Source organism: Balaenoptera physalus (assembly GCF_965194825.1).
Source record: "Balaenoptera physalus genome assembly, chromosome: 11".
Taxonomy (NCBI): domain Eukaryota; kingdom Metazoa; phylum Chordata; class Mammalia; order Artiodactyla; family Balaenopteridae; genus Balaenoptera; species Balaenoptera physalus.
In genome coordinates this window covers 24,914,906-24,932,267 of record NC_138896.1, presented here as the reverse complement: position 1 = coordinate 24,932,267, position 17,362 = coordinate 24,914,906, and the positions used below count along the sequence as shown (strand labels likewise).

At 40.6% G+C, this 17,362-nt stretch overlaps 1 long non-coding RNA gene and 1 pseudogene across 2 annotated transcripts in view; one reads left to right on the top strand and one right to left on the bottom strand.

Annotated features, from left to right (window-relative positions):
• Nucleotides 1-17,362, top strand: part of LOC309637330 — a 109,873-nt gene that overhangs the window by 58,199 nt on the left and 34,312 nt on the right. The window lies entirely within an intron of this gene.
• On the bottom strand, nt 8,013-8,490 carry LOC309637312 (oocyte-expressed protein homolog pseudogene; annotated as a pseudogene). The gene has a single exon. The product of its transcript is annotated as an oocyte-expressed protein homolog pseudogene (transcript).

Sequence of the window (17,362 nt, the reverse complement as noted above, 5' to 3'; positions counted from 1 at the left end):
TCCAGGGATATTGTCTAAACTGACAGGCACTTTAATCTGTTTCCTCCCTGCCTTGTGCAAGCCTATGCATATCATATAAGAAACCAATGATGCATTCAGATCAGCTTAGAAAATTCTCTAAAAACCATTCTCTCCCAAGTACCACCTATTATTTGATTATTCTGATTTCTGTCTTACGGATTTTTTCCCCCTCTCTGCCAGGTCTTTTCTGGCTTTCAGCTGAGAGTCCACTAGGTATTGGGATTCAGCTTCTCCCTGACTTAGGGTTGGGATGTGAACCGGCAGCCTGGAGTCCAGAGCACGCAGGTCGGGGCTGGTCTGGGAGGGAGGCCCAAGACTTGTGGGCTTTGCTGGGGTAAATTGCTTTCTGGAGACAGCACTCACTTTCCGTCCCCAGTCCTATCTGCTTTGGAAGGCAGTTCTTCATGGCATTTCCTATACTTTTTGGACCATCGGTTCAAGGATGTTTGCAGAGCAAATGACCTTGGAAGCTAGAGATAATAAAGCTTGGAAATGTCTCCCTCCCTAGACACATTCCAGGTTAGTAAAAATCTTCTTCCTCTCCCTGGAGAGATTTGCTTACACTCCAGAGGAAAAATAAAACCTCTTTATTTCTCTGGAGGGGAGAATGGGCAAGCCAGCAGTAGCCCTATATAAATCAGTTTTTCCTAATTTGGGGATTTCTCTCTTGCGACGCACACCAGTGACTGCCTAGGTGACATCTGGTCCCCACTGTGTCACTCTGTGGGGATGGGGGTTTTGGGAACTGATGCAAGATGTTGCTTTGGATGCTGATTTTGTTGTGATTAATAAACAGTTTTGTCTATGTCCAAATGGTGTGTATTCTTCTGTCACTGTCATGTATATACAACTGTATATAGCAGCCTTACTTGTTAGCTTGCAAGTAGGGGAAAATCTCTAACCCTTCAGTTTCTGACTTAATAGTATCCCTCAGTATTCCAAATTCTGAAATAGAAGAATGCAGTGAATGAGATCCCAAATTCTGGAAGAGAATAAAATTCAAGCCCCATTCCAGTTTCCCCTAATATGCATGTTGACACGTAGAAGACCTAGCTGCGATCTAGCCACATTTACTCTAGAATATTCTCATCACTCTACATTAGGAGGTCCACGCTGTCTATGCTTCTCATTGTCTGTAATGAGAAAGAGCTTTTATGAGGAATAGCATCCCAGAAATGAATATGGGGGATTAGAACAGTAAGAAAACATTTCCATTTAAAGTATGAAGGAAAGCAGTTTACTTTGTCATAGAACTAGGTTAAACACAACACTGCTGTTTTGCGGATATTGCTCGAAGGATTATGTGAAACTGAGCTCAATAAGCCAATCAGGGAAACACAAAGCAAAACAGAAAAAAGCAATAACCTAATGTGAAGATATGTCCAATTAATAAAAATAGGAGATATTTTAGTTTCCTTGGGATAAAAGACTACTGAAGTCTCTGTAGATGGTGAGATATTTTCCCTTCATAGAAATGTTTTGAACACCACCAGGTGAGGTATGAGAGTTGAATTAGGAGTGATAGAAACAAGCCTCCTTCTAGCTTCTTAAGAATTCACACGTCTTTTGTCTTTTACCTTCTTTGCAAAATAAGTTAGAGCTTCCCTTTTGCCTTGAGGCTTTGCAATTCTTGAGCCCCAAGTGAGTAGTAATAATTGATGACATATAATTTTTAATGCAATTACTTATGTGCGTTCGTTGTTACATCCAAGGAGAACAAAGGCATGTTTATTAGGTGGTAGGTTAGTAGCTCAGAGCTACAAAAAAAGGATGTTTGAAATCAATACATCCCACCATTGTGTTAGGATATTTTTGGTGTACTCATGAGAAGTAAGCCTTTTGCATGCAAAACAAATACTGCACATAGAGTTTAGAGGTGACCGTGACCTTAAAGACCACACAGGGAAAATAAGAGTCAGTGGCTTTGCAGGAGTTCCACAGCTGGAGAGTAGTGTGGCCAAGACTGGAAGGGTATGTGCTTCCTACACTGTGCAGTACCCCTGCACTTGATCTGTCCTCACTACCCATTAGATGGAACTCTCAGGTTGGCCAGGTGGGACACTTACCTATGAAGAGTTTGCAGAAGAGTTTCAGAACTAATGTTTCTTGGGCAGTTTTCTGTACTCAATTTTAGGATAGCATCATGGCTAGGAGCTTGACCTTTGGTGTCAGTCATACCTGGACTTGAATCAGTTGCTGAGTCCAAGCTTGTACTGCTCACCGCACAACAGGCCAATAAGTTGAGAGATAAGTTTTTGGGGCAAGGGATAGTGACTTTATCTGGAAAGCCAGGCGTCAGAGAAGATGATGAACTAGTGTCCTAAAGAACTATCTTACCCAAGTTAGAATTCAGGCTTCTTTTATACTAAAGGGGAGGGGCATGGTTAGTTGTTGCAAACTTCTTGGTGTCAGAATCCTTTGTTCTAGCAGCTGTCCATGTAGGTCAGGTCATGATGTTCCTGTAAACCTCCAATAAGACAAATGTGCTGTTGTGCAACTTTTTAATCTCTATATCAATGGAAAAGTGTTACACTTTTAAAGGTCAGAGCTTTGAGAATGGGCTGTCCTGTATCTTTCAGGCTACAGGCAACATTCTTAACTTGTAGCAAAAGCAATAGAAAACAAAGGTTAAAGTAAAAGAAACAGATCCAATATGGAGTCAGATTTGTTCTTCCCTATTACAAATCTTGGCTCTGCCACATATTAGCTTGTGACCTCAGGTGAGTTATTTAACTTCTCTGGGCCCCTCAGTGTTCTTGTCTGTAAAGAATAATAAGAGTCTTATTTATAAAGAGTAAATGATGATTCACTTTACTGTACAGTAGAAACTAACACAATATTGTAAAGCAACTATACTCCAATAAAAATTAAAAAAAAAAAGAGTAAATGAGATAGTAAGTGTGTAGTGCTTAACATAGTGCTTGGCAAGTAACAGGCATTAAAGGAGTGATTAACATTATTACAATGATCAGATACATAGCACTGGACTAGGAACATTCTTCATATTCAACCTACCTTTGAGGTACACCTCCATATGTGTTCTCTTTTCTTAATTGTTCTGTGATTTCATTGTGTCCCACCTTGTACTTCTGAACAGCAAAAATGAAGTCAACTCTTCCTTTGTTCCATCTCAAGTCCTCCTCCTCCTCCATGACGACTCCTAAGATTTCTTTAGTTCTCAAGGATCCCTTCCTTTTCTGAACTACTGAGTTACCTCTTACATCCAGAAGCCATTTAATTGATTGCTCTGTACCTTCATATATGCTGTTCAGTCTCCCCAAATACGCTAGAGGCTTCTGTAAGATTCCGCTCCTTCTTTTGACTGTCATAGCAGAGCGCTGAAGCTATCAAAGGATCTCAGTGAATAATTAGTAGGTGAGTTGATATACTGTGCCCACCAATGACACAAGCCTAGTTCAAGAGCAATTCAGGATTTTAGAGACCCATTATTTCCAAACCAAAATCAGCACATGTGATTTTGTCAAGTACAAGTTGACTTAGGGGAAAGTGGAGCAGAAGATTTGAAATTGGGACTGTTCCAGAAAATTCAGGAGGTGTCTTCATGATTCAGGTAGAGAATAGCCATCAATGTAGGAAATTACTTTTCTCAGTGAATCTTCTTGGCATGCAAAGTATTTTTACAAGTCTGGTTTGTAAATCTCTTCTGGCCAATGAAAACTTGACCTCTCTGGTTGCTTCTTCTTTTTTTCTCCTCTTCCTCTTCCTTCTCCTCTTCTTCCTCTTCTTGCTCCTCCTTCTTTTTAACAAATTAATTTTATGTAGAGGAACTGGGACAATAACAGTGATTGGGAAAAACAAATAGACAAGGAGAATCTTAAGGTAACCTTAAATTTTAACTTTAAATTTTATAAGAATGTTCTGGATGGTCAGTGTGACTCCTATTTACTCTTATAAAACTCCTATAAAGCATATATAAATATGCTTTCTGCAAAAGAAGTGTTCCAAAAAAATTTGTGCAAGTTGATTTCTGGAAAGGCTTATATTTTGAATCCATAGAAGATCTTTATAGACATTCTACAGTGATTCCTTTTGTCAAGAAACAGGTGTATTAGTTGTATGTTGTTGTATAAAAAATTACCCCAACATTTAGCAGCTTAAAGCAACAACATTTATTATCTCTCAGTCTCTGGGTCAGGCAACTGGTGCTGCTTATCTGGGTCCTGTGGTTTAGGCTTTCTACTATCAAGGTGTCAGCAGAGCTAGTCATCTCCAGGTCAACTGGAAATGGATTCATTTCCAAGTTCACACACGTGGATTTTGGCCAGAGGCTTCCTACAGTTCCTTGCTTGTGGGTCACTCCATAGGGTAGCTCACAATATGGACATTTGCTTCACCAGAGCAAGCAAGTGAGCAGAGCCAGAGAGAGAGAGAAAACCATCAAGACAGAGTCACAATTGTTTATAACTTAATCTCAGAAGTGACACCCCATCACCTTTATTGCATTCTATTTATCAGACGTGACTTGTTAGATCCAGCCCACACTTCCGGGTTGGGGATTATACAAAGACATGGGGACCACGAAGTGTGTATCGTTAGCGGCTGTCCCAGAGGACAGGGGACAAAGACAAACAATTGTCTTCGTTAATCTGGAGTTTTGCATTTTAAATTTATGTGACATACCTCTGTGCAAAGTGGAGTTGAGAACTTCCTAATTCATGTTTCATCTGCTCGCATCCCCTAAGAAAATCCTGGTGGCGATAACTTAGTCATTTAGAGTTAACCTCCTCTTTCTCTAGGCTCATTCATCAAATTATAGGTTAAATCAGAAAGAAGCAAAGAAAAGACCATAAAAGGAAAGAAGCTGGTACTAAAATTTTTTCCTTACTGTAAAAAATTTTCAAGATACAGAAAAGTCGAGAAAGTAGTATAATAAACTGCTAAGTACCCCTTACTCAGAAGAAGCAGTGCTAGCATTTATTGAGCACCTGTGCAAATCATTGTGCAAAATGTTTCCAGAGAATTGTTTTCACTAATCCATTCAACAAGCTTGTAAAATAAATATTATTTTACTTAAGCATAAGGTAAATATTATACTCTGTATGGAGAATACTGAGACTCAGGATGGGGTAAAAAAATTGCTCAAGCTTACACAACTAGCAGAGCTAGGATTTATTGTATTTTATTTATTTTCTCCAATTTTTTTTCTACTTCAGTATCACTCCTTTTCTCTTCTTTTTTTTATGTTACTATTGTCCTACAACTATACATCTTTATGAATTATAAGCCCATCAACAGTTTTATAATTATTGCTTTATGCAGCTATCTTTTAAATCATATAGAAGGAAAAAGTTACTAACAAGGATAAACTTATGCTGTCTTTTATATATATTTACCTATGTAGCTACCTTTACTGGTGCTCTTTGTTTCTTTGTGAGAATCAGAGTTACTGTCTAAGGTCTTTTTACCTCATTTGAAGGAGTCTCTTTAGGATTCCTTGTAGGGTAAGTCTGCCTTTGATCTGATCACTTGATTCTATTTCTATTTCTAAAACTATTTCTATCACACCTTACGGGCAGGAAGAACCCATGAGTCCCAGGACCAGCTTCCCACGAGGCACTCAGTTTCATCAACCTGAATGTTGATCTGGCCAGAATTTCTCAACACTCTCATGAATCCTTTTCACTTTTCACTGCTATAGAAACTTTAATAAGCAAGTGAGTTGCACTGCTTTCTTGGTCCATTTTGTCCAATATCACACTACTACAGCCAGCCAGGGGTTAAGAAACAGTGAGGCAAGGAATAAGTAGGAACTGATACCCATAGATGTGATGTAAGTTAAAAAAAAATGTGGATAATTTAATCATATATCTAGAAAGAAAAGCAGTGAGTTTTTGCTGAAGTCAAGTAGTAAAATTAGGAATTGAGTGATCAGATCAAAGGCAGACCAAAGTCAAGCCAAATCTAAGCAAGTAATCAGCTATGAGCATCATAACACAAAGAGATCTGTGCATTACCTAACCAAGACTAGTTTTGTTCAATGCTTGCAGCTCTGTAGATGACAGTATCAGGATTGCATAGTATTTGCCTGGTAGAAAGCTCAAAACAGGGCATAATCTAGGACGTAGAAGGGAGAACCAGGATTCCTCCTCTGGGTCCTATCCTTCCCATTGTGTTAAACTGGCATTTCTTACCTTTGAATAATGTATGCAGGGCTTCTCAGGGTGTGAAAGAGGCATGGACATCTTGAGGCTCCAGGTATAATTTTAAAAAGAAGAAAATGTGCTATGTTTTAAACGTTTAATTTTGTCAGTGTATCTCAGTTACAATATGTGCATCTTCATTTTGGAGAGAACATTGAAAAAATCTGAGTTTCTTGTCTTTGTAAAATGTGAGACCCATGATCAGTGGGCCTTCTGGTCAACTTCCCTCTCCCCAGCCATACCCTGTGATAGCTCAGAAGGCAGACACTCATTTAAAAAGTATGGGTTTTGTAAACTGATTCATGCTTACCACAAAAAATTAAGTACTACAGAAAAGTTAAAGAAGAAAGTAAAAAACAAAAAACCAAGCAAAACAAAACCCACTATCAACTACCCAGAAATAAACATCAACTTTTGGCAGACAAGATCTTTGTCATCATCTCTCTTTATATGTATCCTTATGTATGTATAGATATAATTCTATAAAAATAGGATCTCGGAGGGCTTCCCTGGTGGCACAGTGGTTAAGAATCCGCCTGCCAATGCAGGGGACACGGGTTCGAGCCCTGGTCCGGGAAGATCCCACATGCCACGGAGCAACTAAGCCCTTGTGCCACAATTACTGAGCCTGCGCTCTAGAGCCCGCGGGCCACAACTACTGAAGCCCGTGCGCCTAGAGCCCGTGCTCCGCAATGAGAGAAGCCACTGCAATGAGAAGCCCGCACACCGCCACGAAGGGCAGCCCCCGCTCGCCGCAACTAGAGGAAGCCCGTGCGCAGCAACGAAGACCCAATGCAGCCAAAAATAAATAAATAAAATTATTAAAAAAAAAAATAGGATCTCATTATAAATGCTTTTCAAAAATAAAAAGCATTCAATTTTTCTTTACTTGAATTTAACAGGAGAAAAACAAATGAAATTGATAGAATTGCTCAACCTCAGATTAATAAGAATTTCTTCATATCAAGCAATTTTATTTCCTAAAAGTCTAAAATTTCAGAAGATTCTTTCACTTAAAAAAAAAAAAAGGGACTTCCCTGGTGGCACAGTGGTTAAGAATCCACCTGCCAATGCAGGGGACACGGGTTCGAGCCCTGGTCCAGGAAGATCCCACAGGCAGCGGAGCAACTAAGCCCGTGCGCCACAACTAATGAGCCCATGTGCCACAACTACTGAAGCCCGTGCGCCTAGAGCCTGTGCTCTGCAACAAGTGAAACCACTGCAACGAGACGCCCGCGCACCACAACGAAGAGTAGCCCCTGCTCACCGCAACTAGAGAAAGCCCGCGCACGGCCACAAAGACCCAACACAGCCAAAAATAAATAAATAAATAATAAAATAAATTTATAAAACAAAAAAAACAAAAAACCCAAATACCAAAAGACTTCCACTTATTTCTAATGCTTTTAACTTACAAACAATGTTGCAATGAATAACCTTATATATGTGTTGTTTTGGGGGTGTGTGTGTGTGTGTATGTGTAATTTGCAGGATAAATTTCTCTAAGTAGAATTTGCTGATGTATATACACTAACATGTTTAAAATAGATGACTAGTAAGAACCTGCTGTATAAAAAAAATAAAATTCAAATAAATAAATAAAAAGAATTTGCTGGATCAAAGGGATGAACAGTTATGATTTTGGATGATAATGCTAAATTCTCCTTCATAGTTGCACGAATTTACATTCCTATGAACAATAACCATTGCTCATAGGAATGTAAATTAATCAGCAAAATAATCAGCAGCAAAATAATAATCAGCAGCAAAATAATCAAACCACTATCCATCAAGATACAGGAAAAAAATAAATGCATAGATTTAAGGATATTTGCTTCTCTTGAACTTTAGTAGCAGGAGAACTGTTCTCATGCTTCTGACAACACTTACGCAACAGGACGCTGGGGGACCTGGGGACCCGGTGCCTGGGCCTTCAAGAACTCCTCGCGTTGTTCCATCTTCTCAGCTCGGGCGCGCTGCTCCCGGTGACTCGACGCCAGGCTCAGGAGCACGCTCTTCACCCGGCGCTGGACAGCCGGCCGCCCGAAGCCGGTGATTTCCACCAGCTTCCCGGCGTGAACTGCGTCGACCGTCAGCAGGGCCTGGCTCATCCACTCCATTTCCGGAACCACGTCTCGGTCTGGGCGGAAGATCGAGTCGGCCAGCCACGCCTCCAAAGAAAACACCAGCGGTTCCTCAGCTCCTGCACAGGAAACCACCACGGCCGGGAGCGAATCCGTCTCGGCGGAAGTGGGAACCCCAGCAGCCTGTCCCCCAGAGCCTCGGCGGCGCCCGCGTCGTCAACCATGCTGGAACCGGCAGCCGGCGGGTAAGGGGCGAGCAGCTATCGCGGGATTTTCTTTCCCCATAACCTCATTAACACAGAGTATTATCTAGCTTTTGACCTTTGCTAATCTGGTAAGTGAAAAATGGTAGCTCTGGTTAATTTTAATTTGTATTCTTTAATTATGAGTGAGATTGAACATCTTTTTATATTTAAAAGATATTTGTATTTCCTTTTTTGGGGATTGTTGTCCATTCAAAAAAGTGAGTTATTGGTTTTTTTTCTTAGCACTTTATACATGCTATAGGAAAAGTAGCCCTTTGTTTGCAATATAACGATGTAAATGTGTTTTCCCAGTTTGTTATCTTTGGAATTTATTTTCCCAGTTTGTTGTTTGTCTTTTGAATTTGTTTATGGTGGCTTTTGCCTTGCAGAAATGTTTGATTTTTATATTGTCAAATTTATAAATCTTGGGACTTCCCTGGCGGTCCAGTGGTTGAGTCCGCGCTTCCACTGCAGGGCGTGCAGGTTCGATTCCTGGTCAGGGACCTAAGATCCCACATGCCGTGCGGTGCGGAAAAAAAAAAAAAATTATAAATCTTTTTGTTTATGGCCCTTGAGTTTTGTGTCATAGTTAAGAAGGCTTTTCCCACTCTGAGTTTATTAAAGAATTCTCTCATGATTTCTTACAGTATATTTATAGTTTCATTATTTAAACTGAGATCTTTGATCCAATAGGAGATTTTCCTGGTGTAAAGTGGGAAGTACTGATACAACTTTGGTTTTATTTTTAGATGGCTCCCCGTTTTCTCCAAATCATTTATAATATAAATCTATCTTTTCACCATTGAATTTAAGATTCCATCTTCATCTTTACTAAGTAAGAGAGAAGGCTTATGTATGGAGGTTGTAGAATATATTTGAATGCTAACGGGAATGATCCAGTAGAGACGGAGAGAACTGAAAATTCAAGAGTAAAATCCCTGAGATGGTGAGAGAACAAGATTCAGAACAGTTTAGTAATAAATAATGAAAGGTAACATTTTTGAGGGTTTATTATATGCCAGGCAATGTTTCAAATGCTTTACCATGGATTAAACAATTTAATCCTCTGAATAAGAGTACATTCCTACTTATTATTATTATTATTTTTTTTAATTTTTAAAATTATTTATTTATTTATTTATGGCTGTGTTGGGTCTTCGTTTCTGTGCGAGGGCTTTCTCTAGTTGTGGCAAGCGGGGGCCACTCTTCATCGCGGCGCGCGGGTCTCTCGCTATCGCGGCCTCTCTTATTGCGGAGCACAGGCTCCAGACGCGCAGGCTCAGTAGTTGTGGCTCACGGGCCCAGCCGCTCCGCGGCATGTGGGATCCTCCCAGACCAGGGCTCGAACCCGTGTCCCCTAGCATTAGCAGGCAGACTCCCAACCACTGCGCCACCAGGGAAGCCCCTACTTATTATTCTTAATTAGTATAACCACTGTGAGCCCCACCTGCCCCTTTATTTATTTATATATACACCTCCCTCCCCCCCTCAGTGAACTTCTTCACTGGTGCATGTTCCCTTGCCTGGCAAATAAACTTAGAGTTTGCTTTATGGATCATGTAATGGTCCTTGGCTTTCCCTTATAAGTTCACAACAACCTGCTGAGGTGGTTCTAAAATTCCCCCTATTTTACTCTCAGGGAATCTGAGGCCCAGAGAGGCTAAACAATTTATCCAAGATCACATTGCTACTGAGTGGTAGAGCCAGGCCTTGAACCTTTGTAGTCTAACTCTATGCTCTTAACAACAGCTCTGTGTTGAAATGGTAGGAGAGGAGATGATGAACATGTATATGCAGGTGGGTGGGGAATTTCATGGTGGGAAGGGGAGATGACTTCTCTTTTCCTATTGAAGTAGAAGGTTATGATGAATATACGGAAACTGACCTGTCCAATTTCTTGATTATCTCCAGCCATGCTCACATGCCTCCATGTGGGCAAAGGAAAAGTCCACCCACTTTGGGGAGGAGGCTCTGGGAAGCCTGTGACTGGCCTGAAGAAACAGAGAATTGGACAGAGAAGGAGCCTCTAAAGGAGAATCAAATAAGAGAGTAATAGGGCACTGATGACCAAAGACCCATTTCACAATGTTCTCTGGAGCTGCCCTTGCTCTTGGAATGGATGTGAGCCTAACTGTTCAGGGTTCAGGGCAGGGAGAGGAGTCCTTTTCTATCTGCCCACACTTAGTTCCAGTTGGCAGGGGCTGGCAGGTCATTATCCTGATTTTCTCCAAGGAGTCAGTTTCCCCACTGTCAGACGGCAGTGGTCCTTGGCTGCTCCAAATCACAATCATCCTTTAACTGAACTTGGGTGGCTCTGGTTATGGGTCGTTTCATTGCTGAGCTTCATCAGCCCACACATCTCGGCTGGGTTTCTAGTGTTTGCTCCCAGAACTGCTGGTGCTGTGGACTGTGAGAGCAGCAGGTGGAGAACAATCTCACGAAAGATACGAGAATACAGGTGAACTGGATAGAGGGTTTTAAAAAAAGAAGATGCATTGAGAAAGTAGCAGAAGCTTCAACCTTTTAATAAACGTTCAAAAAATCTGATTGCAGAGGTAGATACTGGGTTAGAAGATTGAATGGCTCCTAAGCCAGTCCCGTGAAGGGAGAGAGCATGGTTTCATCTTTCAGCTCATCTCTGAAACTACTGGTTAGCAGTCCTGGTGCGAAGTGCTTAATAAATGTTGAGTGGATTAATAAAAAAGGAGGGAATATCGTAGTGTCTTTGCTGTGCCATTCTCTTTATGTGGAATACTTTCTCTTCTCTACTATAACTACTTGAATCCTACCCTCTCCTCTATGAAGCCTGCTCTGATTAACTCCTGCTCACAGTTTCTTCTCCCTTCCTAATGTCTGTAGTACAAATGCTATATTTTGCTAAATATTTGTCTATATTTTGCTTCCATGTCTCTCTCTCATTCTGGCTCTTTCTCATAGTATATAGATACACACATAAACTTTCCAACAAGTGTGTACATTTCCTAAAGGCAGAAACTACCTCTTTTACTTTTTCCCTAACACCCATAGTTACTGATATGCTAGGTATAAAGGATTGTCTTTGGAATACTTATTGATTTAACTTTTTTTTTTAACACCTTTATTGGAGTATAATTGCTTTACAATGGTTTGTTAGTTTCTGCTGTATACCAAAGTGTATCAGCTATACAAAAACATATATCCCCATATCTCTGATTTAACTTTTTGTTGTCTCCAAAGCAACACTGTCAGAAAAAAACGCCGAGGACTTCTTGTCAACCCAGACTGGACACAGAAAGAATTGTAATGACTTTTCTGCCTATTCTTCTAGCCCCAAAAATGTATGCATCCTTGATCCGTAAGGGATGCGATTTAGCAGTGAAAATTGAAACGTAAATGAAAACATCTTTATCTGGCAGTATCCTGAAACTGCTGAGGTTTGCAGACACGATCTTCATGTGAATGTTAAAGATAAATACTCATTATCAGTCCATGTTCAAGTCCAGTGTTACTGAGCCACGACTGTAGCAACTCACTGATTTTTCTTTGAACATACTCTATTGACTTTGTCAACTCAAAGTTTAAAAATCAATGATTTTTTTCTCTCTGGTGAATATCATAATGATTTTCCTTTATACTAGCCTAAAACTTCTGAGATTTTTTAAAAGTCTAGCAGCAGGTTGTGAATGTTCAAATAGACAAAATTCCAAAGTACATGTTTATTATTGATTTAGCTCAGCTTCCAAGACAAGCAGAAGTTAAATTTCATCAGCTCTCTTTATACAAGCATGAAAGTAGATTCCGTAGAGAGAACAGATAGAAGAGCGCCAGAAACATTATGGGGTAGATGGAGCAGACTTTCACAAATAGTCCCGACGTTTTCTCTTCCACGCCTGACTATCTGTTATATGTATTTTTATCACTGGTCCAGCCATAGCCTGGAGGTTTACACCACAATTTTGAGGCTCTTCAATGTAGCAGTCTCATTACCAAACTGCATATACGGTTTTACGGGAAAGCGTGAAGTTGAAAGAGTACTTGTTGGACCGTAAAATCATTAAAAAAAATTTATTGAAGTATAGTTGATTTACAATGTTGTGTTAATTTCTGCTGTACAGCAAAGTGATTCAGTTATACATATATATTCTTTTTCATATTCGTTTCCATTATGGTTTATCACAGGATATTGAGTACAGTTCCCTGTGCTATACAGTGGGACCTTGTTTAGCCATCCTATATATAATAGTTTGCAGCTGCTAATCCCAAACTCCCAATCCTTCCCTCCCCCGGCAACCAAGTCTGTTCTCTATATTTATGATTGACCATAAAATAATTTGATACACTCATGGAAAATCAGTTCTGGACTAAATGATCTTTAATATCTTATTCTGCTCCCAGATTCTACATCAGTTTCTTTTCATCGACCTAAAATGCACTTTCTAACCATTTTCACCTATTCAAGTCTTACTCTATTCAAATAGGACATTTTCTGTAATTTTTCTACCTGGAAGTGATCATCCAATCCTTTGAACTCTCTATAGAACTTTACCTGTAACTCTTTTACTTGTAACCCTTCTTGCTGGTGTTTTAGTTACAGGTGTAGTGTCTTCCTCAATGAACTAAAAAAGCTTTTTAAAGGCAAGGAGAGTGTCTTGGTCACGTGTACACTAACCACAGCAGAGTATTGTGCCTTTCAAAATTTTTTTAATGCTCACTAAGTGCTTCTTGAACGTGAATAAGCTCCTTTGGTATATTAATGTTAAGATGCAAACTCGTTCATTCATTCAATCATTCATTCATGGAAGACCTTGCATCTGGGGAAAATGAAGAGAATATAGGGCAGAGAATCTGCATAAGTAGAAGACTAGTTGGGAGTAGAGTGGAGACATTTGAGTGGATAAGAGTAAGGCATCCTAATTTTCTTCCTGCCTCCAAGCTTGTGGCCACTGTCTACCCATCCTGAACAATGCTTTTACAACTTAAATCAGATGTTACTCTCCTGCTTAAAAACCTCCAGTGGTTTCCCATAATTGTATTGTGGTGAAATCCCAAGTCCTTACCCTGCCTTACAAAGCCTGACTGAACTGTCCATCTGTGTCACCTACTGCCTCTTCTCCACTTGCTGTATCCACACTAAACATCTTTTTGTTCTTTGGACATGTCAGTCTCACTTTCAGCCTAACTGTTCTAGACCTTCCCTCTGCCTACAATACTTTCTCTTGAGTTTCTCTTGGCTGGCTTCTTATTGTAATAGCAAGTACAGAGGCTCAGAGGTAGTAGCTTGCTTGGCCTGCTTAGGAAAGAGCAGAGTGACCACTGTGCCTGGAGCAGGGTAAGCAATGGGAAGAAGGGAGAAATAAAGACTGAGCAGGGGTCAGAGGCAACATCGGTTGGGGCTTGTCCACAATGGTAAAGACTTTGGATTTTATTCTGGATCAGAAGAGAAGCTGTAAGGGATTTTGAGCAGAGGAATGTCACAATCTGATGTACATTTAAAATTAATTACTCTGACTGCTGTGTGGGGAATGCTATACGGAGATTTAGAGTAGAAGCAGGAAGATGGGGTAATTAGTCCAAACGAGAGATGGTGGCATCTTAGATGAAAGTGACAGTTTGCAAAGGGACTTGTATCTAGAATATATAAAGAACTCTTACAACTCAATAATAAAAAGATAAATATTCCAATTTAAAATGGACAGAAGATCTTGTATTAGTTATCTTAGGCTGCCATAACAAAATAGCTGGATAGCTTAAACAACAGACATTTATTCCCCACATTTCTGGAGGCTGGGAAGTCCGAGATCAAGGTGCCGGCAGATTCAGTTCCCGACGAGGGCCTTTCCCCTAGCTTGCAGACAGCTGCCTTCTCATTGTGTCCTCACATGGTGGACAGAGAGGAAGAGAGAGCTGCTCTCTCTTCCTCTTCTCTACGTGGTTGTGAAGGGACAGGTTCCTATTTGCATTAAGTTACAGAGAATAGGAGAAACATTTTCCTGTCCTCTGTGAATAAATTTTTGAAAAGTATGATCAACCGTTGCTAAGAGAGTAGATCTTAAATGTTCTTACCGCAAAAAAGGAATGGTAATTGTGCTACGAGATGGAGATGTGAGTTAACACTATTGCAATACCTAAGTGTATCAGATCAATAGGTTGTATACTTTAAACTTACACAATGTCATATGTCAATTGTATCTCAATAAAGTTGGGAGAAAATGCAGATACCCCCCAAATTAACAAACAGCGCTAAGATTCAGAATGTGCTTACAGAATTAACTGTTAGTCAATTTAGTAATTATTCTGTTGATTCTGAAGAAGAGAGTGGAAGGCACAGCTTAAAGGAGAGATAGGAGTGTTCAGACAAGAGCAATAAGGTCTGGATTCTGGTTTTGATTGTGCCCCTTCTGACAGCAGGAGCTTGAGTAAATCACTTACCTTGTCTGAACTTCAGTTTCTTCTGTAAAAACATTTATGAACATTCTTCTGTAAGAACATTTATAAGCACTGACCAGGTGTCACGCACTAGTCTAAACATTTTATGAATGCTTAAAGCAAACCAATATATTGTTGTCATCATTTCCATTTTAAAGATGAGGAAATTGAGGCATCTAGAGATGAACGGACTTTATTAGTGGCGCCTCAAATATTTGAAACTGGGGCACTATGCTTTAACTCTCCTGACGAGGTCACCTGGTTTGCCTATCCCCCGTTCTCCATTCTGCTCTGTGTCCTGGGGGTATGATCCATGTGGGTGTCCTTGCCCTCCGGCTCTCATTGAGTTCCAGCAAGGACAGGAGCTCAGAGGGTGGGAGGAGAGAGAGGTTGGACTCTTCCTCCCCCCAGGTGCCTGCCTGAGGTGTAACCACAGGTGGGCTGCATCCCATTCTCAAAGGTGATGTCTCTGGTCAGGTAGCCTCTCCATCTGTTCACATTCTAGAAACCAATCTTTTGCCAGCTCCCTCTGGCCTGGGAATGGCAACAGTTCTCCACTCTTGCCAGTCACGCTGCCCCATCCCTTACTGCTAGGATCCTTACTGATTGCACTTTGCCGTCTATAAAGTTGCGTACAAGGTACTATACCAGAAAGAGGTTCATTCTGTGGTCATAATATTGTCTGGCTGGGACCCTGGAGCCTGTGCTTATGTAAAGCCTCCTGGTTGGGCCTCTTGAAAGAAAAGAGCCGGAGCATGTTGCAGTGGACAGCCCCGGGACTGAGGCTCTTGAGGGAGTGGGGAGGGCGGTAAACACTTTTCACCGTTAACGTCTCGGCCAGAATTTGTAGAATGTACGTACCTCCTAACCTTTCAAACTTTCTTAGTTCCAAAATACCAATATTCTTTCATTCACTGAGGATGTCACAAACTTGACAAAAACTCTTCCTTGTGCCTGGCACGTTCCTTCTTTTTTGCCGAGAAAACTTCTTTGGATATCAGTGTGAGTATACTTGCTTAGATGACTTCCTTGGACATGCCTCTTGGTCCTGCCAGAATAAATCAGTATTCTCATTACATGCTCTATTAGCTTTTGGGAACTTACCTTCACAACCCTTACTAGAGTTTATAATTCTGCATTTGGGGATGATTCAGTCCATGTCTCCTTTCTCACTAGAAGAGGTGCTCCAGGAGGCCTGGGGTTGTTCTGGTTTTGCTCACCATGAAATTTCTAGAACTGAGCACAGTGACCCCAGTGTGCTCTGAAAAGGCTTGTTGAATGAATGGCTGGGTGTGTGACTGAGCATCCTATAAAAGGGTGAAGATGGTAGACTGGGAACAGAAAGAGTCGGGAGAGTGCTACTTCGGGGCTCCAGGTGCATCTAAGCAGAATGGGACCATGATTTTCCTGGGGCCTACAGAAGTGTTGAAATGCTTGAGGAAAAAGCTTTCTTTTTCTCAGGAGGCAGTAGACTACCTTTAGAAGGGACCAGACTGATGCCAGAAACGGCAACAGGAAGAATATATCACAAAGTTAAGGATGTTCAGCTTCCACCGTGAACACGAGAAGTGAGACCTGGATGAGGGAGTTTCCTTACCATCGTCACTGTTGGGCCACAGATGGAGCCTGGAAGACGGGACAGGAGAGAACAGACCAAGTGAGTTGGATGCCCTGAACTTCAGAGAACTTTAGGTACTGCAATAAGAATGTGTATGAAACTCCAGAATCCAGTTAGAAGGAGAATGAGGGGGCACTAGTGACTTCAGGGGATAGGCTTGAAATAATGACTCTTCTCTTTACTCTGTATTTCATGTTGTTATCCAAATACCCCTTTTAATTACATATCTTACCAGGTGTGGGACATGTGTGTTAGAAGATGTCTTTTAACTTAGCCATTGCTTTTAATGATTTCTTCATCCTCTCTTCCCCACAGAAAATGATATTTCAGTGTTGATTCAGACTCCTCTGTAACATCTTTCCCATACTGTTTCTGTACATTGGCACCATATTTGAATTTAGAATCATGAGCCATTGGATAATCTATTTCCTAATTCATTTGGATCCAGAATTGGGCAACATCTTTATTTTTTAGTATTTTTTATTTGGTTTTGCATTTTTCCATTTAGCTTGCTCACTTGGATAGAAGCTTTCCTCAGTATAAGTTGCTTATTTAAATCAGCTGACATACCCTAAATGGAAAAAAAAAAAAACAACTCACCTCACATGTAAATAATAAAATAGCATTTCTAAGTTTAGCTAGAAGTTTATTATTGAATTCTGTAGGGAACTGATTGAACGAACCCCAAATACCATCCTTTTTTGACAAATGTGTATGAACAGTTATAATAGTGCTGTGAACTCTGTCTGTAAGGCTGCAAGCCAAAAATCTTTGTTTCACAAAGGGACTGTTGTTCTTTGTGAATAGGCAATTATTCAGTGGCATTTC